This window comes from Myotis nattereri (genome assembly GCF_964212035.1).
Source record: "Myotis nattereri genome assembly, chromosome: 5".
Taxonomy (NCBI): Eukaryota; Metazoa; Chordata; class Mammalia; order Chiroptera; family Vespertilionidae; genus Myotis; species Myotis nattereri.
In genome coordinates, this window is record NC_138080.1 from 76,261,676 (window position 1) to 76,287,039 (window position 25,364).

General features: G+C 53.5%; 1 protein-coding gene and 1 pseudogene across 2 annotated transcripts in view; one reads left to right on the plus strand and one right to left on the minus strand.

Moving 5' to 3' along the window:
• Positions 1–25,364, minus strand: part of FSTL4 (follistatin like 4) — a 323,738-nt gene that overhangs the window by 198,591 nt on the left and 99,783 nt on the right. The window lies entirely within an intron of this gene.
• LOC308519239 (pre-mRNA-splicing factor 38A-like) overlaps positions 1–25,364 on the plus strand; it is a 61,047-nt pseudogene that overhangs the window by 33,243 nt on the left and 2,440 nt on the right. Inside the window, exon 3 of the transcript in view lies at positions 24,069–24,072. The product of the transcript in view is annotated as a pre-mRNA-splicing factor 38A-like (transcript). The remainder of the gene's footprint in view (positions 1–24,068; positions 24,073–25,364) is intronic.

A 25,364-nucleotide genomic window follows, 5' to 3' on the forward strand; every position in this document is an offset into this window, starting at 1 on the left:
TGTCCGCCCAGGCCCCTGACCTTCCTCAGTGACCTGGGAGAGCGCAGGGCCAGCACCTGCCCTGTCTGAAGGGGAGAAGAGTCCAGGGCCACACTGCCAGGCGCTTGTGGGGCACAAGTGTGCCGATGGCCACCAGAGTCCTGTCCCCCCAGGTGTCACTCCTGTCCCCACAGGACAGCACTCCCTCATCGCAAACACAATGTCAGGTGCTCCCTGGCTTCCAGGGCTGACCGGGGTTCCACACAGGATCAGGGCCTGCCCTCCATGCGAGCCCACCTGGTTCCTGTCAGCCTCCTCTCAACGACACGGGCTGGAGCACATGAACACCCACGTTAGAGTCAGGCTGAGGCCGAGAGAGGTGCTGGCAACTGCCAAGGTCATGCTCTCTTCAGTGTTTCTAGAAGGGGTGGCCTCGCTCTCCTGCAACACTTGTTACAAAACAGCCTCCTGATTCAGGATCCTGGGGAGGGGGCTCTGAATGTCCTGACTTTCCCCCTAGCAGAGACGACAGGGATTTAAATTCAGGTCCCCACAGCCAGTGTCTTTAAATCACAGCTGCCACCAATGTTTCAGGTAATTGAGTGACTAATTCATGCCCAGATGTTTAGTGGCATCTGGGGAGGGAATTCTGACAATGGTTTAACGGGTTTCCCTTCCAGATAACAGTTATGTTTTGGTGGTGGCCTTTAGGCGTACAGACAACCACTGAAAAGGGAAGGGGGCATTCCCAAACCCCCTTCTCCTCTGAGCCCTCCTGCTGGCACACACCTGGTGTCCCCTCGCCGAAGCTCCCGGCAGCCCTAGGGACAGGGAGGCTGTGTCCGCTCTCTCTGCACCTCCGTGCTTCCCCCGAGCCTGGACTCAGATGACCCTGCCAAATGCCGGCCAGCCCACCCCCAGATTGTAGAGGCCCATTGAATTAGGTACCACATAGAGGCCTTCAGAGAGAGGCAGGCATGACACCATGGGGCAAAGCCAAGGGAAACCACCGCCAAATAGCCTAGGACAGGTGGGCCTCTCTCAAAGCCTCCTGGAAGAGGCAGGTCTGGGGCTCGGTCCAGGGGGGTGGGGTCAGGAAACAAGTCCGGAGTCTATGAGCCAGTGACGTACCCAGGAGTGATCTCTGCATGAGGAAAACCTGGGAGACACCTCATCTTGAGAGGGCGGGGTCCAGAGGGAGCCTGCCCAGCATCACCCCAGGTGGAGTCCGGGTGAGGGGTGACCCCCAGTCACGGCCTTCTCTTCGGTATTTCACGGGCTACATACATGGGTCCCAGATTGCTTTCTGAGACGGCTGACTTTCTCCTTCTACCCGCCTACCCCCAGTGTCACTGTGCCATTCATTTGCCCGGAGGTCTTTGAAGTATTGGCACATGTGGGAAATTCAAAGGAAAGGAAACCAAGGCCAACTGGCTCTCCTCCTGAGTGGAGGACTACGGCAGTGGGCTCAGCCCTCTGCTCCTGGGTCCCACAGGCCCTTACTGGGACCTGTGGCCAGCTGTCCGGCTGAAGTCACAACGCAGGCTCCCCTTCCAGGTTTAGGCCAACTTCGACTCAGCAGTGGGAAAGATCTTCTGTGTCTGGCAGCCACTGCACAAGTGGCTTTGGTGCAGCCGCTTACCAATTGACGTGGACAGAAAGGTTCTTTCTGCTTAGAGCTGTATCCAGTTTCTTCTCCAAACACAGAAACCAGCCTTGGCTCCATGTCTGTGCCCTGGGAAAAACCCAGGATGCAAACGCACACCCACGAGCCTGCTTCTGTCGGGGGAGAGCATGGCGAGCAGGCGGCTGTACCACCCACGGTGCCTATGACACCCAGTCTGGAGCTCCCACGAGGAGGCGGCCAGGAGGTCACCTGAGGGTGAACTTGCGGAGCCAGAGTGATGGACCCCTCAGGGCTGGGGGCTCCGCCAGGACTGCGTCTTAATGGCCCGCCTCCCAGCCATCTGCACACCGAGAGCCAGGGCTCCTCAGGCACTCACAGCCCACAGGGCCCAGGGGAACCCTGAGAACCACCACCAGTCTTGTCCATCTTTCATAATTCAGGAGAATCAGGGTCAAAAAAAGTGCATGAGCAATCGCCATAACTTATATCCCGCACGCGGACGTGCTGGCATCCTCTCCCGTCATAAAGTTAAATCACGGCGCTTTCACACCAGATGTAAGTGCAGCTGTCCGAGCGGAGCGCCATTAGCTCCATTACGGCAGGAGATTGTGCTTTCCCAGATCAGCATCCCCAGGAAAGCATCACACCCGTCATCTCAGCACCACAGCAGCTGACTTGAGGCGGGAGTCTACCCGGCGCCCTTTCAGATCGGATCGATCACGGAGCTGGGGAGACCGGGGCTGCAGACCCACTGGGAGAGAGGCCCACCAAACCTGCCAGCACTCAGATCACGTGGGGACGTGACCTTGCTCCAGGAATTCCCAGGCACCTAGCCTGTCACACTAGAGGAGGCATGCAGTGTGTGGAGGGAAAGCATGGGAGAAAAAGAGAGGGAGGGATAGAGGAAGAGGCGGTAGGAAGAAAGGAGAGAGGTGAAGAACAGGGGTAGGAAGAGAGGGTTAAGGAGGGGGGGATGAGGAGGGGGAGGAGAAGTAGGGAGCAGGAGCAAAGGGGGGGGGAACATGAAAGGTGGAGGGAACCCTGAATCTGAGAACCTGGAGAAGGAAGCCCTCCCCCCATCTTGGCAAAGTCCCCCCAGGTCAGGTTCAATTGATCGGGTGGGCAGGGACTGTACATATTGATTAGTTCCACCTGCATTGGCTAATGGGCAAGGTTTCCATTCCAATTGAGAAATCTTTGGAGGCCCTATTATATACAGAAGGAAAACTTAAGACTGTCAACAGCAGTGAAAGGCAACAGGGCTGAGACTCCACTCCTGACACCCCGTGGACAGAGCCGCCCGCCAGGGTCAGCGGAGTGCGGTGCTGGGTGCAGAGCAGTCTCATCTCACAGGCGAGAAACCGAGGCCCAGAGGGGAAGGGATTTCTCCAAGGCCCCGGGCATTTCAGAAGGAAGCAGAATTGTCCGAGTCAGGCAGAAGAATTGGATGAAATTGCCATAACTCTTTACGAGGGAAGAGGGCACTGAGGTCACCATGAGCCGTGTGCAGAAAGGAGGCCACAGCTGAGAGAGAAGGGTCATCTGTCCCGCGTCTGCCTGCCTTCTACCATCCCCTGTATCAGGCACTGCAGGTGCGGACAGAAAAGACACGGTCCCTTTCCCCAGGAGCCCACACCCAGCTGGGGAGATGGGCCTGCAAAACCCTGGGCTTCCCTGGGCTCCATGCACAGGCTGCAGGAGCAGAGGGCAGGGCCCCTGACCTTGCAGGGAGGAGTGAGTGGTGATTGTGAAGGTCAAAGGAGGCTCCTGACAACACACTCTGGGCCCTAGGGGCCAGGCCAGTCTCCTATTAGCCCACGTGGGAGCCACCTGGGTGACTACTGCCTGGGTGCAGCCTGTGAGTGTGCAAAACCACGGGGGCGGGGGCTGTGGCCGGGAGCCTGACTACAGATGTCGCAGGCTGTGGCCCTCACAGGCCAAGGCTGTCAGGAGCAGACGTCAGCAGTCCAGGGGACGGCTGCTTGGCCCGGGCACCTTGGAGCATAAACACCCTGGCCGCACTGCTAGTGTCACTCTTCCTGCCGGAACACCTGGGGAGAAGCTTGTCGGAGAGACACAGGCTCTTCTTGCTGCATCATCCTTTGCTCGTATCTCTCAAGTACCACACCAAATAATGGAATTTTTAAGAGATGACAAAGGTATTTGTGCTGCTCCGAGCAAAGAGAGGAAAACGACACAGGAATACGTAGCGGGCACCGCAGCTGGGAAATTTTCCTGAGTTAAGAGATTTCTGTGCAGGCAATTTCTATAGACATTTCTCATTTAAATGGAAATTCCCTCTGAAACACTAACAACAGCAGCTAACACATCCAGGGCTTTACCAAATGCTGCGCCCTGTTCCGAGAGCTTTGTGCGTATTAACTATTTAACCCTTACAACTGCCTTACGTCTGTGACTGACAGGTGAGGGAAAGGAGGCTCAGAGAGATGAAGCAATGAGCCCAAGATCGCTCCGCTTGTAAGTAGCAGAGCCTGGACTTGAACTCAGGTGGTCTGGGTCCAGAATCCATCACCTTTTAACCACAAATGTGTCATGGAGAGTAAACGGTCTATCATGGAAGCATTCCATTAACTTCTGTAAGAACTGCTCACAAGTTCCACTGGCCTTGGCAGCTGGTTTGCAGGGATTTCGTTAGTTTTTACAGACCTGGAGGTCACTGGTTCTGGGAGTCCGCCTCAGAAAGGACTCAGAGAGGGACCTTTCCAAAGGGGAGGAGTGGAGACGCGCTGCCGTTCCGAACGCTCGGAGTCCTTCTGCCACACGGGGAGGGGCGAGTTGTCTTTCGCTGGGAAAGCAGGGCGGCGGGCAGCTGAGTGGGATGTGCTGGTGCCGTCGCTGCCTGGAGAGACGGCCCACAGTGCAGCGCTGCCACCCTCAGACCACAGCGAAATACCACAGACACGACGGTGACTAAAATCTTCTCTGCGACAGGCTCACTCCGCGTCTCCTCCTTTTTCTCACTCAGTCCTCCCAACAACCCTGGGGGCAGCAGAGGCACAGAGGTGACATGACGTGTTGGTGGCAATACAAACAGTGCCTCGTGAACTCTGATTCCTGTCCGTGCCCGGGACAGTGCCCGAAGCCCACACGTGCTCAAATATGAATGAATGAACGAGCGAATGCATGAATGAACGAATGAATGAACCAATCCTGATCCCAGACCAGACCTCACCTCAGTACTGCGTTTCCTATGCTGTTCTTCTACATCCAGTGACAGCACAGGCAGTGAGAAGGCGGAACAGGATAGATGATTCTTTCTCTCTCCTGCAGGGCCGCACGCCTGGGAGGGAGGGGCTGGAGGTGATGTGAGACCAGCCGTGGATACTCATTAGAACCTTAACTGGTGCCACCTCTCCTACAGTCTATAGTCTATCATTATCATCAGCATCCCCACGGCCTCCGTACAACAATATCCTGACTGTTCAGTGATTGGATGACAGCTTTCCAAGTTCTTGCACTGAGACTCGATAGGCTCTTGAGTGCCTGCTCCCACCCCGGCCACGGCACCCTTCCCTGGGAGCAGCACCCTGCCGCACCTGGTGCAGGGCCCAGGCCTGGCGGCTGGGGCTGAGCCCTGACCCTGCTCAGACCCTGGGGCTGGCCCTGACTCCTGCTCTCCAGGCGGCCACCTCGGGGAAGGAGACAAAAGAACAAGCCGCCTTCTCAGAGGTCTCCTGAGCTGATCCATGGCTGGGAGTCACAGCACACACCCAGGCAAGGGTGGGGTCCCCAGGAGGGACCGCCGTGGGGAGCTCTCCTTGTGGCCAGGACCCTGAGGTTCATCTCATGACTCATTAGGTGGAGGGGCCAGGAGCAGGGGCTGGCGGGGCGGTGGGGTGGGGGGAGCACCGGCCTCGAGCAGTGTTTCCGCAGCTTGGAGAGCCACTGCATTCTAACCTCTCCCAGACATGGCAATGACTCAGTTGGGCAAGGATGAGGCACACCAGCCACACAGCAGCTGTCAGAAGAGAAGCATAAACCGTTCTTGGCAACAGAAATATCACATTTCTTCCTCAATTGGCGGGTTTTAATTTATTTATCTAGCCGAGCCATGATGGATACAGTCTGCCCAAATATATTACATGGGGATAATGCAATCTCTTATCCAGAAAACCACCATATTATAGATACGATCAAGCTACTTTTTCAAAAGTGTTTGGTACCCTAGCAACCAAAAAAGGGAAAAAATAAAACAACAACTAAGACATAAAAATTACATTGCATCTGCAATACTTTGTTGAAATTGGTTTTGCAATAAAGCATGTATTGTAAAAACAAAGGTTTAATGATATATCAGTGTGGTGAAAATCTGATTACAAAGCAAAAACACATACATCTCAGTGAAGTTGCAGAGCTTTTAAAAATGAGGCTTGGCAAGGAGGGCCTGGGCAGGCTCTCGGTGAAAGGGCGCTGGGTTTTTTCTCCTCTTTGAATCAATGAAACCCTTTCCCCCACACCCCCCTTTCCCCCACAACCCCCTTTCCCCCCACATACCCCTTTTCCTCCCCGCACACCTCTTTCCCCCACACCCCCTCTCCCCCACACCCCTCTTTCCCCCACACCCCCCTTTCCTCCCCGCACACCCCTTTCCCCCACGCCCCCTTTTCCTCCACGCCCCCCTTTCCCCCCACACCCAACTCTGTGACACAGACTCAACTCTGAACCCGAACTCGCAGCAGAAACTCCCGGAGTGCATAATCTTACCCAGACGGTAGGTGGCCGCCTGGACGTCGGAACCATTGGACAAGAAAGTGGAGCATCTCTGCCCCCAAACGCAGTGTTTCTCGCTGTGGCATTGCAGGTATCCTGGGGGCAAGATGGCTGCGCACCCTGTTCAGGCTGCCCTCCATTCTGTCGACCTGCACTTGGGTTGTTACGATACCCCCCAGGGTCCCCAGGGCCTGCCAGGCACCAGCTGGGGTGTGAAGGCTTCCCTTTGGGGAGGGGTCCCTCAGCAACCACACTGGGCCTTCCTTCCTCTCAACTCCCTCACCTTTCCAGGCTCCTCACCTCTGTACTTCCCAGTTTCCCTGCTACAGATCAACTCGTCCTGTGAAAGTGCCAGGCATATTGTCTCGAGAGGTATCTTTATTTCCCAAGAAAATAACAGGCAGGGAATGCTTAACCCAAAGGAATGAACAGGGAGGACGTTGGACCCGCAACCTCTGGTTGAAGGTGACAGACACCCTGCAGCTGCTCCTGCTAACACAGCAAAAGACGAGACATTTGTTTTTCAAACATGTATGCACATGCTCCTCGCTGATTAGATTTCTTCACCTAAGTTGATTGCCTTTTCAAATGAACTGGGCCTTTTAGAAGGGGTGGGGCCTGCAGACTTCACTGGGGGAGGCCAAGGGCGCAGGGTCTTGGGAGGAGGCCGGCAAGAGGGGGCGAGCAGAGGGAGACCCTGGGGAGGCCTTAGGTCGGTGGAGACCAGGCTCGAGGAGGTTTCCACAGCAGAAGATGACACGCAAGGTCTTGGGAGAGGGGTGGGAAGGCGAAGGCCGAGAGCCGCACTACGCTTTGGCATGGGCTGAACTGAACTATGGCAGCGTCGGACGCCCCGCTGATGCCGGGTAGTGGCACATCTCTGGGCCCTGGCACTTCTTCTGGGCTTGGTGGACACAAGGCTGGACTTCCTCCACAGCCGGGTCTCCAAAATGCTGTTCTCGTGACTCCGTGGAAGAGCTCTATGTCCACCAGCCACAAGACCACCCTTGGTGGTCACTGAGACTCGGTCAGGCCCCAAGAGTGGGAATCTCTCTCTCTCTCTCTCTCTCTCTCTCTCTCTCTCTCTCTCTCTCTCTCTTTATTTACCCCAGAAAGACTTGTCAGGGGTCAGAGCACAATATTAATAGAGCCATAAGCTACATAAGCCTCAGTTCTCCTTCAGGCAGCTTTGGCGCCGCATAGGGAACAAGGCCCCAGTGCGCCGGGCCTGCGACTCGAGCCCCCATTGTACGTTGCGATGCACCACAAGCACACAGCCTGGCTGCTCACGGGGAGGAGGGGGCGGGGAGCCCTCTGCCCCTGCCGCCCTGCACTCTGCCCACCTGTGGCTCCACTTCTGCCCTGGCGACTTCCTGTGTTTGCTCTTCAGATCCCTGCGTGGTGCGTGGACTCCCTGACAGCCGCCTGAAATATGACTGGGGCAATCGCATTCACAGGCAGCTTAGCCAGGACAGAGTAAATGCCCTGGGTCGGAATCTACAACTTACAATTTTCTGTAACATTGTTCCCAGGGTGGGGAGGTAAAGAAGGAACAAGAAGAAAGGCAGAAAGAAAGCTAAGAGAAGGAAATACAATTTCAAATGTATTCATGATATATCTGTCCCCCCCCCCCCCCCCCCCCCCCCCCCCCCCCCGTGGCTGCAGGGAATTTCCCCCTGTGGCTGCAGGGAATTTTATTTCTGCTGCAGGAGGGCCTGGTGCAGGAGCTACGTGCCACGGAGCTGCAAACAGCTCGGCAGCCTTAACCTTCCCTTTGCTGGTGGCTTCCGGCCCGCCCGCTGCTGCTCCCTGGCCTGGCAGCTGGTCGTTCTCAGCCACTGGGCAGGACATCTCGGGCCTCCTGGAGGTGGGTGCACCCGGCCCACAGAGAACCTGGCCGTCTCCCCCACACAAACAAAATTCTCCGGAGCCAAAATGAAACGGAACGTTTGAAATTTGCTTTCTCCTTTATCTGATGCCTTCCCTTTGAAAGGCTGCAAAGCTCTGAAGGGAGGGGAGCGAGCGCGGTGTGCAGGAGCCTTTTGGAAATGTCAGTTTCCATGTTAGCGAGCCAGGGCAGCTGGCCCATCAAATGCCGAGTGGCCGCCTGTGTCGCCTGCCGATGGGCGCCATCCACAAAGGAACCCTCAGCATCTCCAGTCCGCGTGGCCCTGCACAGTTTATAAAAGCCCTTCCTCACACATGTGCCCATTCAATCCGCTTCTGCCATTTAATCAAGGGTCCTTTAACTTCCAGAAGAGAAAGGGGCGCTGCAACCTTGGAAGGAGTGGATGAGGCCATTAATCAAGGGTTCTCCGCATAAGAGCGAGGAGAAGCCAACTCGTACAGCCCAGCATCAGATTCCAATTAGTGCACAAGACTGCGTCCTGGGATGAAGGGGTTAATGCCAATGTCACCGAGCAAAAGAAACAGGGAAATTCATTCCCGCAGCCTGGCCGTCGACAAGCAGCCATTTATCTATACGTTCAGCTCAGCTCTCCCTCCCCATTCCGCACCGCGAACAGTCATTGTTTAAAAATGTCACGATACTAATCAGCTTTTGCGGCAAAGATATGAAAAATGTATTGCAAGATCAAAAGGATGATATTGTCTCCCCGCAGATTACATATTCCGCCCACAGAAAGGGCTAATCTGATGTCCTCAGAGAGGAAATAGGTAAACATTTTCAACATTATTTCAATCTGTGTTTCATTTCTTTGAGCCTGCTCAAGAAAACAGTTATTTATGTATAAATAGAAAAGAATGATTTTCGTCCTTAAGAACTGAGTAATGGAAGCCTTGAAGCATCCGCCTAGGGCTTTACAATCCCAGCCAGGACACTCGAGAGGAAACACAGATGTCCTTAGCCAGGCTTCTGGGGTAGGCACAGCCCGCCGTGCCTCCCCTTCCCGCCTGTCTCCCTCGCAGCTTGAAGTGAGTCTTGACATGGGCCAAGACAGTGTCCTACCCCACATATTTCACAAGGGAGCCGGGGCTTTCCTTCATGGGACTCCGGAGAGGTGCCCTGGGGTTGCAATCCTGGCCTCCCCACATCTGGCAAGACATTTGTCCTCGAGTCTGTACCCTGCTATGAAGTGGGGATGACCAGGCCTGAGGGGTGTGCCCGAGGCGATGGGCCACTGCTGGCCAGTCATGAAGGCCGTCGTCGACGGCTGTTATCAGCGGGGGTGCTATCATCACACACACAGTGGGAGTCGGGGAGGGAAGAGTCCAATGCTTTGAAACCTGCAACTTTTTAGATGTTTCAGCGAGGGTTTCTGAACAACCTGCTGTGTGCTCAGGCCTTGGCCAGCCTGCTGGGAAGGACACGGAAGGACATGAAATGTGGAGGTCGGTTTCACATATTCTAGACGGGGCGGGCAGGAGAGTCAGAGGGGAACTTCGATAGCCAGCTTCCGATGCCTTGAGTCAAAAGTGGAGCGGGTGCTGATGGACAGCTCAGATCTCTGCCTCTCTAAGGCAGCGGTTCTCAACCTGTGGGTCACGACCCCTTTGGGGGTCGAACGGCCCTTTCACAGGGGTCGCCTAAATACATCCTGCATATCAGATATTTACATTACGATTCATAACAGTAGCAAAATTATGAAGTAGCAACGAAAATAATTTTATGGTTGGGGGTCACCACAACATGAGGAACTGTATAAAGGGTTGCGGCATTCGGAAGGTTGAGAACCACTGCTCTAAGAGGAGCAGCATTGTCACCTCCCTGTCCCCCAACAGGCCCCAACCACTTCCAACGAGGGGGTGCAGGAGGCTGAACCCTTCCGAGGTCCTTTCAGCTGGCAGGCTTCCAGAAACTGAGGGGTTTCCACTGTTTTTCTCCGGTTTCCTTGGGGTATCAGTAACCACCTTTCCAAGACCTGCTCGTGGAACTGATACCATAGCAAAGCCGCTCAATACGCGGGACAACCAAATGTGATTATGAATAGATCATAAATTCTAGATTTTAAAGAAACACGTGCTTCCTTTATCCAAAGAAAACAAAGACACTAATTCAAAAAGATATATGCACCCCTGTGTTCATTGCAGCATTATTTACAATAGTCAAGCTATGGAAACACCTAGATGTCCATCAACAGACAAATGGATAAGGAAGTGATACTTATTTATGATGAAACATAACTCAGCCATAAAAAGAACAAAATCTTGTGACAACATGAGTGGATCTAGAGGGCATTATGTTAAGTGGCATAAGTCAGAGAGAGACAGATACCATATGATCTCATTTATATGTGGAATCTAAAATATAAATAAATAAGCAAACAAAACAAAATAGAAACAGACACACGGATATGGAGAACAAGCCGATGGCTTTGTTATTCTAAAATATTGTTTTGTTCTGAGAAATCTACCTTAAACCTGAGGAAATTCAATCACTAGATATCATCAAACCTCTGATGAGTGGACCAGAGAGTTAAAAAGAAAACAAGACAGCCCTTGTCCTCAAGCAGTGGCTATCCTGAGGCGATGGGTCATACAGAAGAGGGAAGACTCCCATGGGTTTCTGGAGTCTGAGGTTGTCTCTGGGACAGAGGGCACCGTGAGGTCATGAGTGGGCCAGGTTCAGACTGAATGTCAGCGGTAACTTTAGCGACATGAAATACTTTGGCTTTTATTTCTTGTTTTAGCCTCGATGTGTTTCGGGTTATACCCCCTGGACTAGGGAACTATGTTTTTGGATGTCCAAATCCCCTTTCCTTTGGGGACTCATGTGACACTCTCCCCCTTCCCATCACGGCCACATGGTCCTATGCCAGTGCTCTTTCCAACAAGGGCTACAAGGCTGAGTGGAGGTGACAGCGCCCCCTGGTGGGGAGGTCTGCCTGCCCTCTGTGGCTCTCAGAGGCAAAGCCCTGCTCCTGCCTTCGGGGACCAACCTTCTCACAGCTGGTTGTTGTTTCCCACGTGAACACACATTTCTTCTTTCTTCATTTTGTCTGTGGGCTCTATTTCTCGAGAGTCTAATCGTAGTCCTAGGCCCCGTCTCCATTTTTTAAAAAAGGAACAGGACATATTTCATAGTGAACCTGGGAATAAGAGACATCCAATGGGGCTCGACACACCCTGGAGGACCCTGACTGTATCTGACAGCCTCTTGGGAAACTTGCCACAGGCATTAGCCCCTGGGTCGGGGCAGGCCTGGCTTCTAGTCGAACCCGCTGGCTGTGTGACTCAGGCCAGATTCTGTGCCTCTGACACTCCGTTTCCTCATTTGGCAAATAGGGGCTTGGACTCAACTATCACTCAAACCCTCCCAGCCTTGCGTGCTCTGAGGTCAGCCTCTCAACGCCCTGAAAGTTACACCAATCAAAAACCCCACAAAAACACGATTTCCTCTTCGATGTTACTGTTTTACGCATGACACTGGGTTCTCTGATATTAACCACTTGTGTGAAGTATTTTTTTTTAAATCCTCATGCAAGGAGTGGGATTTTTTTTTTCATTGGTTGCCTCCCGCATGGGCCAGGAATCAAACCTGCAACCCAGGTATGTGCCCTTGAGCAGGCATGGAACCCGTGACCCTCCGGTGAGCAGGCCGATGCTCTAACCACTGAGCAACGCTGGCCAGGGCTGTGTGGAGTGTTTTTAACCACATTAAGGCCTGAATAAAGTTTTGGAGGCTCGTCTATCAATCAACCCCCATTCTGGGGAATATGCCAGTGGAAAACTGCATGTTAGTTTCCCAAAGTCCACAAAACAGCCTCACCACAGACAACAGTCTTATGGGAACAAAACCCTCCCGAGAACTGTGGACTGCTTGCACAAATCACTTACTCACAAGCATCCATTCATCTATACGTTCACCTGTCAACGCTGCTCTTCTATTAAAATGTCTAATCCGGAGGGAAATGCCATACGAGTGTGGGTTTTAATACCGTGTCTCAATATTGGACCCTGCCACCCATCCTCCCTGTCATCGCAGACTGATGACTTCAGCGCTGGTTCTTCAAGAACAACGGGGTGATTCTCACATCCTCAGCAGTTTGGGTGCTTGCAGGGGGCTTAATTCAATTCTTTAAGTAGATTACGGGGGGCAATGACCAATTTCCTGCTCCACATATCAGCTCCACAGGGTAAACTCCCAGGTTTAGTTCACCAACGTTTGTTGTTGCAAATATGTCCTTAAAACATCTTGAGATGAATGCAGATTTGGTTTTCCTCAAACCAAAAATCAATCAATCAATCTAAATTTCCAAAGAAATTCTGTGGTTACAAACCTGCCGATGATGGACCAGACAAGCCTGGGGGGGTGTGTATGTCACACCAGTGCTCCTGGAGACGGGCCGGTGCTCAATCCTATTCACTATTACGCTTATTCATATCTAAGCATGTCATACCACTTAGATGATTTGTTATGCCTTTGATCAGTTTGGGTAATGAATCTCATACGTTTTCTTCATTTGAGAACCCCTCCCCAACTCATTTAAAAAGAAAAGATCCAATGACCTTGGATGTTAAAATTAGAAAATAATTACCCATTCCCATGAACACACATCCCAGCCAGGATGAGGCCAGCTCTGAGCCTCTGCGGGGCTGCAGGAAGGGTCCTGCCGAGCACATAACCCCCGTATGAGGAGTAAACGATGGTCTCCACGTTCACACACCATCTGGCCTGGTCCCGAGCCATGCACAGATGCCACCATCCAAGTCGGGGCTGTGGCATGAGAAAGGGACCAGGCAGCCAGTGACTCTACTTAGGTACTGAGCACCTGAAGGCAGGTAAGGGCAGAAAGACCAGAAAAGGCAGGCGGAGGTTGGCAGGCAAGCACTGACCTCTCTACCTGCATCACCCATTAGCTGCAGGGCCGTCCCAAGCCTTCATGTTCCAGACAATTCCACCAGGTCTGCACGGATCCCTTGTTCTGATTCAGTTCCAATCATTCCCACCGGGACAGCCACTGAACGTGCACATGGCAACCCTCTCACGGCTCCCGGGTCTGGAGAATGCTCTCCCTGGCTTCTCTGCGCCCCACACTGGCATGGGGGTGTGGAGGTGCCCCCTCTCCCGCATCCGCACAGAAGCCCGCAGCACAGCGCCTGCCGCCGCTGCCTGAGGTGAATCTACCAGGCCAGGCGCAGGGTCAGGGTCCCAGGAACAGCCCACGTCACCGACGTTAAGGTAGCTTCGTTCTCCAATGACAGAACCATTCTTCTCTGCGGGTTTTTCTGGTTAAATAGTGAGGAAGACAGTCCCTCCACCCCCAAACACCCTAAACTGAACTGTAACCCAGGCTCTCTGTCACAAAAGCAAATCATTTACTAGTTTTACAACAAAGCATCACCGGAGGAGCCAATCTTGTGGGGCCAGCTCATGTGACTGCTGTGGCGGAAGCACCAGGGCTGCTGCCTAGCCTTCGCTGGCCCACAGCCCCGGCCCACATCCCCCTCCCCTCCAGCTCCCCCTTTCCCTCCCCTCCCCTCCCCTCCTCCTCCTCTTCTCCTCCCTCTCCCCCTCTCCTCCACCTGCCCTCCATTGAGGGACCCGTGTGCATCAGGAGAGACAGGGGCTGCTGTGCAGAAATGGGGGGGACTAGAACTTTGGGGCCAGGAGCCAGGGAAAAAGTCAACCCACCTGCCAAGTTTGAGGGAGAAATTCTCAAAGGTTATGTGAAAGAAGAGCTCATTTTCTTATGTTTTATGTTTTCCCACAAAGCATAGCTGATGGATCAAGAAATTTAAATCAAGCCTTTTGATGATCTGCCTTAATTTGGACTGCCTGTGCACTAACCCACACCCCTGGGCATTCTCCTCCACCTGGGGAAATGATCCTTTGCCCAAGGGCAGTCAGGCCTCTCACTGTTGGCCCCTGAAAGTTCCCCCCACATTGGCATCCCCTGGCCTGTGCCCTGGCCATGCTCGCTCCCTCCTCTGCCATCATTACTGCCAGCTGAGCACCCACTCCACTTCCCACCTCGCCTGTCAATGCCCTTCCTACCTGGCTCTGCCCACATTCATCTCCTCTGAGCTCCTTGAGGCCACGATTCTGTTCCATTTAAACGTGGGAGAATGAATAATGCTCCTCGCGCTGTCCTGTTTTACTCAGTGTCACTCCGGTATGCTGCGTTTTCCCCAAACAGAGCATGCAGGCCCCAAGGGCAGGTCCCGAGCCACACACCCCGAAGCCCCAGCAGGGACGGAGCCACAGTGGGGGCTGACGCGTAGGGGGCAGTGGGGGGCTTAGTGGGGGAGGCAGACCCGCACAGAGAGCCTGAATTTCCAGCACAAGTGACCCAGCACAGCGTCCCCTATCCCCACCCCTGCTGCTCAGGGAAGGGACTCGCGAGATCACCCCCCTGACCTGCCTCTCACAGAGAAGCCCATGGGCTGGCTCAGCTGTGTGGAGGAAAGTGCCCCTGCCACTTGAGGGGCATGTCATCTCCAGCCGGGCCCGGCATGGGACCTGGGCCATGGGCTGGCCCAAGTGACAGCAGCTGCGTGAACCTGAATGGACGGACAATGCAGCCCGCTGCAGGCGGGAAGAGAAAAACCTTAACGACGCGTCTGGCAAACTGGCGTGCAGACAGGCGTGACTAAAATAAATTCCAACCAGGATGCAGCGTTTCCAAGTAATTATAGCGATGGTTGAAGACGCAGGTAGTTTGGAGGATGTGGGGAGCAGGATGCATTTCTGCTGAGGCAGGAGAAGCAGATCAGAGAGCAGGGGCGAAGGCTGCTGACCCTGGGTAGGTTTCCAAGGGCCAGGCTGGGGCGACCCAGATGGAGGGGGGGGAGGGGGTGCCTGCATTCAGGTTTCTGTCATTTAAAATTCTCCCACATGTGGGATCCCCCAGGCATGGGTGTCAGCCTTCCCTTGCATAAGAAAGTCCAGGGGTGCTCGTTTAAAGTACCCGTCTGAACCCCACCCAGGGACTTTGATTCCGCAGGACTGGGTGGGGGCCAAGGCTGACGTAAGACGCCTTCCCAGTGGCTCTGGGGCGGGTCTGTGTCCTGGGTCTGAGAGCCACTCGGGACCTGGAAACAGAGCAGACCTTCCGGATACACCCTCTCTGTTTTTTCAACACATCATCAAGGGCAACTTTAAAAAGATGGGTGTTTCTGTGTTGCAGGGCCCGCCTATGGGGACACAACGGGGTGGCTAGCTTGTCCAAGAGACCCGCCCCCCACCCCATGCCAGCCGGGCGTCTAGCGCCTCAGAGAGAGGCTGAGCTGGATTTGCACGCTTTCCGGCGATGTAACAGGGAGGAAGGCTAGCTTGTGGGCCTCACGTGGCTCTGAGTGGGAGGAAGGAGGACTTGGCCTCTATCATCAAACTGCTCACACACTCTTTGAACAAGGTTCTCACCACATGTGCCTCCCACACAGGAAAGGGTGGTGCCGGGCGACCCCCCGAGTCCCAGGGTCCCCCCACCCCACCCCTCTCTTCCCTGGGGTAGTCCCTGATTTTGAGAAGGTTAAGGTGAAAGAATTCCTTGGGACAAGAGCATTTACCCATCCTCAGGGCTGCTCATCCATCCACTGTCCATCCATCCGCCCACCCACCCATTTCCTCAGCCAGCAGGTACTGAACTCTCTCTGAGTGCAGATCCCTTGCCACCCGCTAGGACCACAGCAAACAAGGCGAGGCCCCTCCTCTCTCAATTGCTCACAGTCTGGTGAGGGCACCAGAGAGACAAATAGACGCAACACAGCATGAACGTGAGATCAGCCCTGGGCCCAGGGGCACAGAGAAGAAAGTACCTGACTCCTCCCACCAGGGGAGGGAGGGCTCACAAGGCAAGGGTGCCTGGCCTGCAGGCTGAGGGGGCAGTCTAGGGTGACAGGCAGGTGTGTGTGTGTGTGTGTGTGTGTGTGTGTGTGTGTGTGTGTGTGTGTGGTGCACCACACCCCACTGGGACAAAGGCTCAGCAGCACAAAGCGCAGAGCAAAAGCATGAGGAAACGAGAAGGTTTTGCAAGGCCTGCATGCAGGCAGGCTGGGCCTCTGGCTCCCCGTGTGAAGGGTTGCCTGGTGGCCTACAGGAAGCCACCGCTGTTCAGAAGTGAAGTAGGTCTCCAATCGGTGCTACTTGAGTTTCCGGCAGCCCCCGTGGTAGCCATGAGGAGGGCACAAGGAGGACAGGGAGCCCAGCTGGTGGCTGCTCTACTGATTCTCGCCACAGAGGACGAGCCTGAGCCCAGTCAGTGATGGGCGGGGTGGGCAGGGGGACATGGAATCCGCCGACCTTGCAGGCAGGATGGCCAGGAGTAGAGACTTCCCCCAAACCCACCCCCCACGGGCATGCGGCTCACCTCATCAGGTGCTGGCCTCCTGTGCCCGCCCCTCAGCCTGCTTTCTGCCTGCTGCTCAGGCACTGCTTGGCTGTGAACTAAATGCTCCTGAAATGCTTCTTACACTGCACTGTGGACGCTTTTCTGCCCTGAAACACTCGGGTGGTTTAATTTGCTTTCTGAAATAACAAAAGCAATTAGACTAATTGCCTTCAGAACGGGGCACTCACAGGGAGCAGCCTCAACACCGCGTAGGAGGGCCTGGCGGGCTCCTTCCAGGTCCGTCCTTTCTGGGGCACTCTGCCCGTCCTGTCACAGGCAGGTGTCTTGGCAAGAGACGGGGTGCGGGTGCCAGGCACTCACGGCAGCCCTGCACAGCTCCTCTGCGGAGAGGATGAAATAAGAGACGGATGCTTCCCACCAGCTCACACCCAGCACACTAGCTCTGCACCAGCAAGGGTGCCATCGGCCTTGCCTGAGTGCCATGGCGGTCCCTGCCCCGGGCATCTCTCACGGATTGCAGATGACCCCGTCCTGTTGAGCAGGACCAGTCCCCGGGGACCACCAGGCCAGGGCGGCTGGGAAAGACGGCTGTATCTTGGGCTCACCCGAGGCAGTGAATAAGCAGGATGAGGGAGAGCTCTGAGGGAAGGATGCTGGAGAGTTTTCGCTGAGGCTCCCTGAAGCTTCTCAGAGAGCCTTACTCAAGTTGCCTGCTACGGCAGAGGGCACAGCGCTGTGGACTCCCCGCCTGTTACAGGCGGAGCCACGTTAGCGTCATAGCACTGCACACCAGCTTCACTATTCAGTAGGCCACACCCCAGGCCTAATGTCCAGGTGCCAGCCCTGAGATGCTTGGGCGCCAGCACTGGGCAAGCTCCCCACATCTACCCCTGTGGTGCAATGTCCACCAAGGGGCTCCTGGTGGGCAGGGCGGCCATGACCAACGTCCTCTCTCAGACCTTACAGCTCAGTGTGGGTAGCACACCTTCCCAACCAACACACAGGTGCTGGGCAGGAGACCTATGAGTTATATCAAGACGTACAAGGGAAGAGCTGAGAGAGTCCATACAGGTGCGGGGGTTCAGGAGACCTCCCAAGGAGGTAGCATTCCATCCAGGCCCTAATGCATGGGCAGGATGTGAAAGGTAGGCATGGAAGAGAGGGCATCGTAAGCTGAACAAGTGCACGGATGTGTGAAGGCAGAAGACGTGTCTGAGGGTGGCTGGTAGGGGCAGAGGGCAGAGGGCCAGAGGCAGAGCAGAGGGAGATAAGGTGGGAAAGACAGCTGGGACCAGATTGTGAAAAGGCAGAATGACACACCAGTGACTGTTCTGGGAGAGCCAGCATCTCCAGTTCTGAGGAAGGTGAGCTCAGTGGTCAGAGATGCAATGGAGTCAGGAATCTGCCAGAGATCCGTCCAGGAGAAGACATCATCCAGCCCATGACCAAAGGCTGGCTGAGACCACCCATGCTGAGCCTCTCCTGGGCACACCTGCCAAGGCACCTGGCAGGGGCTGAGAACCCGCTGAAGGAGAGAGCCATTCTGATTCCTGTCCTCCGGGTGGGGGGGGGGTTCAGTGCACAACCCAACAATAAACCAGTAAACACATCATGATCCGAGCTGTTTGCAGGCACACACAAATGGGGTAAGGGCTGTGGAGGAAATGAACAGGCACAGGCATAAGGAAGAAATTGCGGGGTGAAACCCACTTGGAGGGAGTGGACTTTTACTCAGTGCCTGAGAATGAGAAAGAGGGTGCTGTGCAGAGTCAGGGGAAGGGGAGCATGGTCATTGGAGGAGGCCAGAGTGTCTGGAGCCCAGAGGCAAAGGAGAGAATGGGGTCATGCTGAGATTTGGGAGGTAGGAAGGGGCTAGCTCACGCAGAAGGGCCTGGTGGGGACTTGAAAGGGCGATGGGAGAGGGGAGCTGGGATTACCTTTTAGGTGGCTCACTCTGCCATGGGGAGAATGGTTTGTGGGGGGTAAGCCTGGCAGGAGGTAAACCAGTGCAAGGGGATGAGGGTCATCCAGGTGAGAGGGGGCTGGCTTGTCTAACTTGGTGGCAATGGGGGTTGGAGGTGTGGACAGATTTCAGATGCAAATACAGAAGGTGGAGCCAAGTGGACTTGACGCTGGAGGTGGGTAAGGGAGGGATGGCAGATGACTCAGTCTTCCAACTTGACAAGTGGGTGGATTTTAGTGCTGTTCCCTGAGCCGGGCATGGCCGGGAGGAGAAGTGGCTACATCTGGGGGCTGGCAGAGGGGATAGAACAGTTTTATTCTGGGCAGTTGACGCCTGAGATGCCAAGTGCTAACACCAGAAGGCCAGACCTTCCAAGCAGGTTGAACAGAAGAGGAGGGTTCAAAGCGACCAGAAGAGGAGGGTTCAAAGCGACAGGGAAGGCACACGCATTTCTTCCTCCTCCTGAGTCTCAATGAAAATGACGTTAGAAGAATAAATCACATAGAAATGAAGAGAATGGGAGAGCTACCCTCACTGAGCAAGGGATTTAGAGACATTCTGGAAGAACATTCATTGGTGAACAGCCAAGAAAGGAAAAGCCAGGATATCCTGAAACAGTGGTACAATCTAAAAGGATGTTCTAGATTGAGTCAAGAAACAGAGGCTCCAAGAGAGAGGACTTCAGGCTGAAGAGACAGCTGATGACAAAAGAGGTAACCTGAATGAATGCGAGGATATGTGAAAGGCAAGTAATGGAGAGTGAAAAAGGAGAATCTATCCGAAATCGATGCCAGAAAAAGGTCTTCATTGCATGAAACAAGGGGTCAGTGTGCTGGATGCACAGAGAATGAAGTGAAATATTAGGACGTAATTTGACTTGCCAGAGGACACTTTTATAGACATAATAATATAAATGTAATTTATTTGCCCTCAACTTTTAGAATCAGCTTACAGATCAATGATGGGAGGCCATCCAAATGCTGGCATGGCAGGGACAGAGCTTGGTCACTGAGTCCAACCCCAGCCTTTAGAGATGGATAAACCAGAACTGGAACAGGAATGTGATTTTCCCAAGGCCCCTCAGACTGCGGAGAGTGCCCGTGGCTCCTGCTCGCCCACCCTCCCGGGCCCTGTGTCTCCCATTGCCCACCTTGCCTGGCTCACTACTACCACGCTGGGGCGGGGAGCTTCTGCTGCGGTCTTGCCTTCTCAGCAAGGGCTGCTCTGACTTCCGCAGAGTTTATCATCCAGTTCCAGTTCTGACCAGCCTCCCCCACCTGCTTCCTTAGACACCTTTCCTCCCAGGAGGGGCAGCTATTTCCTCTCTGGAGAAGAGAACCTGGCCCGTCCAATGTGTTCTGATCCAGTGCTCTGTTCCTATCGCTCTTGGATGCTTCGCAAGAGGTATGAATTTGAAAAGGGAAAAGTATCAACAGTGTGCTTTGTGCAGTGATTCGTCAAGGCACATTAGCCACTCAGCAGTTTGCCAGCAAGCAGCCCCACACCTCTGGGTCAGCGGGGCTCTGACGGGCTGGACAGGGTGCTCCTGGCTGTGGGCCATGTGTCCCTCCCGTGGCCTCTCTGGGTCTGAGATCAGAACTGACCAGGCATGCTTGGGTAAGGACACCTTTGGCAGCCTGAGGTGACAGCTGTCCACATGGTCATGGGGTCAAGAGGTCAGCCGGGCCAGTCCTCTGCATCCAGACCAATGCCGCTGCCTAGACATGCTTCCCTGGAGACGTCTTCTAGAGAAACTCGCTGCAGGGGTGGCGTGTGTGCTCCACAGGAAAAAAGGCAGACTGCAGGCCTCACCTCGCCTCTTCCTGCTGAACTTTCTTCCCACTCTCGGTCCAGGGAGGCTCAGGGGAGCTAGCCCTCTTCAGTGCTACCCACGTCACACCTGGAAACGGACACCTGGGTGTGCAGCATCTAGGGTGGCATCACACACACAGGTAACAACAAGTGACAACTAGTAACTACAGAATGGGACACACAAACATACACACAGCCTCTCCACGGCCCCTGCATCCCCTATCTCCCAATGCCCAGCAGCTCCAATCACGTCGCCAGAGGAGAAAAGACCAGGGCAGAGGGGACCAAGTCTTTTGGGGAGAAGCAGCAGGGGTGTAGGGCCCAGCTGGAGAACATGGCACCTCTGGAAGGCAGACTCAGATTCTGCGGGGACCAGGCCCTTCCACTCTAGCCCCCAAGGAGCACGCCCAGCCCCACCCATGCAGCATGGAGGGCACAGGCCAACGGCAAATGCCAGGGTCTGCCTGTCTGTGTGAATAATTCCCTTCAGCAGTTCATCAAGGGCGTTCCATGCTCAGGGATGGGCAAACCTCCCTGGCGTTCATGACTTAGAGGCAGGCATTGCAACATTAAGCAGCTATTTGCGAAGAGGGGCCTTCATTTTCTGCTTCCCTGCCCTGGCATTAATAAGGAAAGCGCACCTAATTGCCAAGAATGGTTGAGGCAACGAGAGACAATTCTGAATGCCAGGGTCAGGAAAGGGCTGGTGCACCCATGGTTTCTCCTAAATGGTCTCTCCTCTGTGTCTTAGCAGCTTCCTCTAAGGGCAGTAAACAGCAATTTCTTTGTAGTTTGGTAATTGTCTCATTAAAGTAGTCCTGTGATTTTAATTGATGGTGTTCACTCCCACCCCCCGTGGGAGGAAGACAGCGCACTGGGTCCCCAGGGCAGCCTAAGTCATCCACGGTCCCAAATCCCCCATGTTCAGCTCCCACATGGCCAGAGACGGAAAGGGAATGTTTGCGTGCCTCAAGGGGGCTGTGCACCTCAGGTCCAGGCCAGGCTGGGCCCAGGCCATGGCCATGGCCTTCGCAGACATACGTCGGGGAGGGTTGGGAGCGTCTTCGTTGAGAACTGAAACTAAGCTCCAGGCTTCACTTCCGGAGATGCCTGCTCCCTTTAGACAACAACTGTATTGATTTTCCCAGTTAACTTCCAACAGGTGGGAGAGGAGGGCACGCAACGAAATGCCATTTGTAATTTAAAATTCTTTATTGAAAAGGGCTCCGCGGTAATAGTCCACCTTCAATCATTCCGAAGACGCCTTCACAAAGGAGGCAGGCGTCTGAGATGGAGGGCGAGGGTTTCCCAGGGTGTCCCCTCCCCGCCCCTCCCTCCCGCAGCCCTCCTGTCAGAAAGCTATTTTATCTCTGGGGAAGTTTTATGCCAGGGATATATGACCAGAATACATGAAGGTCTTTTAAATTTATTTTCAATAGCCCTGCTTACTCTCTTCCCTCTGAAATATTTAGCATCTAACTCGTTCTTTCTGCTGCTAGCAAAGTCCAGGTGCAGGTAGGTGGCTCGGTAGAGATGGCAGAATGTCACACCAAGGTAATTGTTTCTCTTTATTTCCTCTAGATAGAGAATAAGTAATAGGGAGTCTGAATTAACGGGCGGTGCTTCCATCACCGGCTCCAGCGATAAACATAAAGCAGGAGATTGAATTTGGAGTGGTCTGCATAATCAGCTCCCCCCCCCCCCCGCCCCCACCCCCCACCCCCCACCCCGCCCACACTTCAGAAGCCTGTCTGAGAATGATCTACATTCCCAGCCAGGTCTGCTCTGGGCTGTGACGGTTCCCACCCTTTGGAAACTCTGAGCGGAGGGACAGCCTTCCCTATCCGACCTCAAGAAGAGTGTGGGTCAGTAGGCTCCCCCTCATGGAGCTCTGGGTAGTGCAAGGCGGGGGGGGGAGGCAAGGGCAGAGTTCAGGGAAGAAGGAGGGGCAGAGAAAAGGCAAGGAGTAGAGGCAAAAACCAAGGTGCTTGAGGTCAGCAGGGAGGTGGGAGAAGGTAAGTGCATGGGGCAAAAGCGAGGCCACAGCACCCAGACAAGAGCCTTGAGGGGCGTCTGAACCAAATGGAATCAACCCCCAGACCTTCCGAAGCCTCGTCACTGAGCTTCAAGTAAGTTGTGCGAAGCTCGATTACAAAACCATGAAGGAAGCGGATAGCCATGCGCCGGCCCATTCGGCACCCTGTGGAGGGCCCCTCCATTTCCTTATCTCCTGTGTACCTTATTACATTCCGTGTTAATATGCAGCCCGCGTGGGCTCTAAATGAATATTGGTCTAAGCACTTGGTTTAGCTAAAGTACACTGTTGCTATCTTACACCAATGCTCTTATACCTCGCAGAATAATTTGAGATTGAGAACAAAGTTTGTTTTTCCCCCCTCCAAGCATTTTAAGCAGACAAGGCATAAATATTCATGAGTGATAGGAAAGCTAGCGAGAGAGAAGTGGTGGCAGAGAAAATGGTTCTGTGAAATTTTTATAGCCCAGCCACTTACTCTGAACCAAAAACAGTCCGTCAGATGTCCAACCTGCCATCCTCACCAACCGACACCCAATTTCTGAGGCGAGAGAGGTCTCTGTCCCACCAACGTTTCCGGTGTGTTTTCCCGAGTCCCCTTCCCTCCCCCGTCACAGTTTCTCTATTCAGGAGCCAGAGGTTGTCCTTTCTGTGGAGAATGGACCTCCCTGACCCCATGTCTGTGGGACCCTCTGAGTGATCTTTTGATGTATACACATATATTATAACTAGAATTGGAAGACTGGTTTGTAAGTTCCTTCTCACGCCACAGTGTGAACCCCAGGAAATGGCTGGATGAGGTCAGGAACCAAGCAAAGTCTGGGTCAGATACACTCAGTGCCTGGGGCTGGGGTCCTGGGATCCTTCAGGTGGATCAGCATAAACCCAATTGGCCCACCTGAAAGTTATAACCATGACCTGCGGCCTCTTTGGCAAAGTGTCTTCACACCTGGGCTGAGCCTGGCACAGGGGGTGCTTAGTAAACCATTTGCTTTAGTGAAGATTTTTGCATGTTCTGCCATCACCACCGCTCTGCTCAAGGAGCCAACAGAGGAATGCCATTGATATGCAAATGTTTACCCACTATGTTTCAGTCTATTTAAATAACTGTTCAAATGACTCACTAATTGTCCGTGAGAATAAATCATGTAACAATTCCACAATATATTTTTTTAAAAATTTTTAACATCAGGGAGGGAGGCTGGGAGGAAGGGAGGAAAGAAGGAAAGGGGAGGGGGGAGTTACAGACATTCCTTAAATCTGCTATAGCTTAACTGGCTTATAAAAATATTGCTCTGATTTCTCAGGAGAGGTCGTCAAATTTCTCACAAATGACCAATAAGCAGCTCCACCATTTTTCTCTCTGATTCTCCCGGCTATTCTAACAAATTCCACTCCTTCCCTGCCTACCCACTAGATTGCCACTCCCTGGGGCATCCACCTGATGCTGACTACTCTGCTCAGTGGTTTTCATACGTCTCATTGAGTCCTCCTAGCAAACCCATGGAGACGGGGCTTGTAAGTCCCCACCTTGCAGACGAGGACACTGAGGCTGGAGAACATATGTGGCTTGCCCTGGGCCACAGAACTGGTTGGTACCAGAGCTGGGAATCAAACTGCTTTGTGGGGTTCCTGCTTTTACCCAGTTTCCCGTATTTCTCTCTTCAGGAAGGTACAGGGTGGCAGACTTGACCCCTTAATGTTTTGTCTGCTTCTCTTCTCTGAGAGAACGACCAGCTGCATTTTAATTGGCTCAGGCGACAACGTTACTGAAAGCATCTTCTTTAAACTTTATCTTCAAAACGCTGCAAGATCCTTTTCCTTTCTTCCCTGAAAAGTGCCACTTTCCCAGAGAATTCAGAGAGAAATTTGCCCAGATAAGTGATAACTCCGTTGGCGGGTACTAAAGCACACCTCTCACTGCGGACATTTCATATTACTTTGTGCTGCAATTACTGAAAAGTTTCCATTGTCTGGCTTTATGTGACTTCATCAGCGATGGCATCTGAGGCAGATGCCAATCCATTAACACCAGTGGGACAATTTTCTCTCTCCCAGTCTCACGCTGGTGAATATGATTGTAGGAGCGGGTTTCATTAGGGAGCAAATTATGTTCCTCCATTCAAGGCCCCTTGAACCCCAAGCCACTTTCGATGTTCCTCCAAGATTTTACTGATGAAAAAAGAGGTGGGAATTAACCATATAACCAATTCCATGATTTTTCCCCCTCTCTTAAAATGTATGCTGTGGCCCCAAATGGACTTAGATTCACACAGCTACCTTCATCCTCACGATTTATGAGGTGACTGTACACACAACCAGTCTGAAAATACCATGACTGCTCATCTAAAATTCTACGTTTCCTGATGAGATACAAGTCGCCTGTCTCTGGTCTGCTTCTATCAGCGGGTTTGAACCACAGGAGTGAGTATCTGTAACTGCGGTAATAGGCAGGGGGTAAATAATGCCTTTTCAGGAGAGAGCCTTATTTTGTTGCAATTTTAGAATGCATCCCCAATATTAGAGGCCTGCAAATTTAATCTTAATTTCTTCCGTGATTTTCTCTTTAAGGTTCTCCATTGATCCCCTGAGTCAAGAAAATGAGTAGTTCATCATCTGCCTGATCAACAATGGCTGAGTTCACCCACGTTGCCTCCTCCATTTCCTTCCATCAGATCAGGACAAGATTTTAATTTTTCATGAAGAGTGAAACTGTGGCTTTTTACATGGCCAGATAACTGGGGTAATCGGCTTGCACACAGTAATGCAGTTTCAGCTGGAGGCTCCCGAGGCCACTGAGCTGCCCTCAATTGTGGAATGGAAAGGACGCTGCCTTCTCAGGTGGAGTTGGGGGTTGGGGGACTTGAAGGGATAGGGGACGGACATACACACAATGTGGAGACCAGCCACATCCCACCCACAAGGCAGCCCATGGGTGTGTCTTGAAAGTATACACATAAAAGT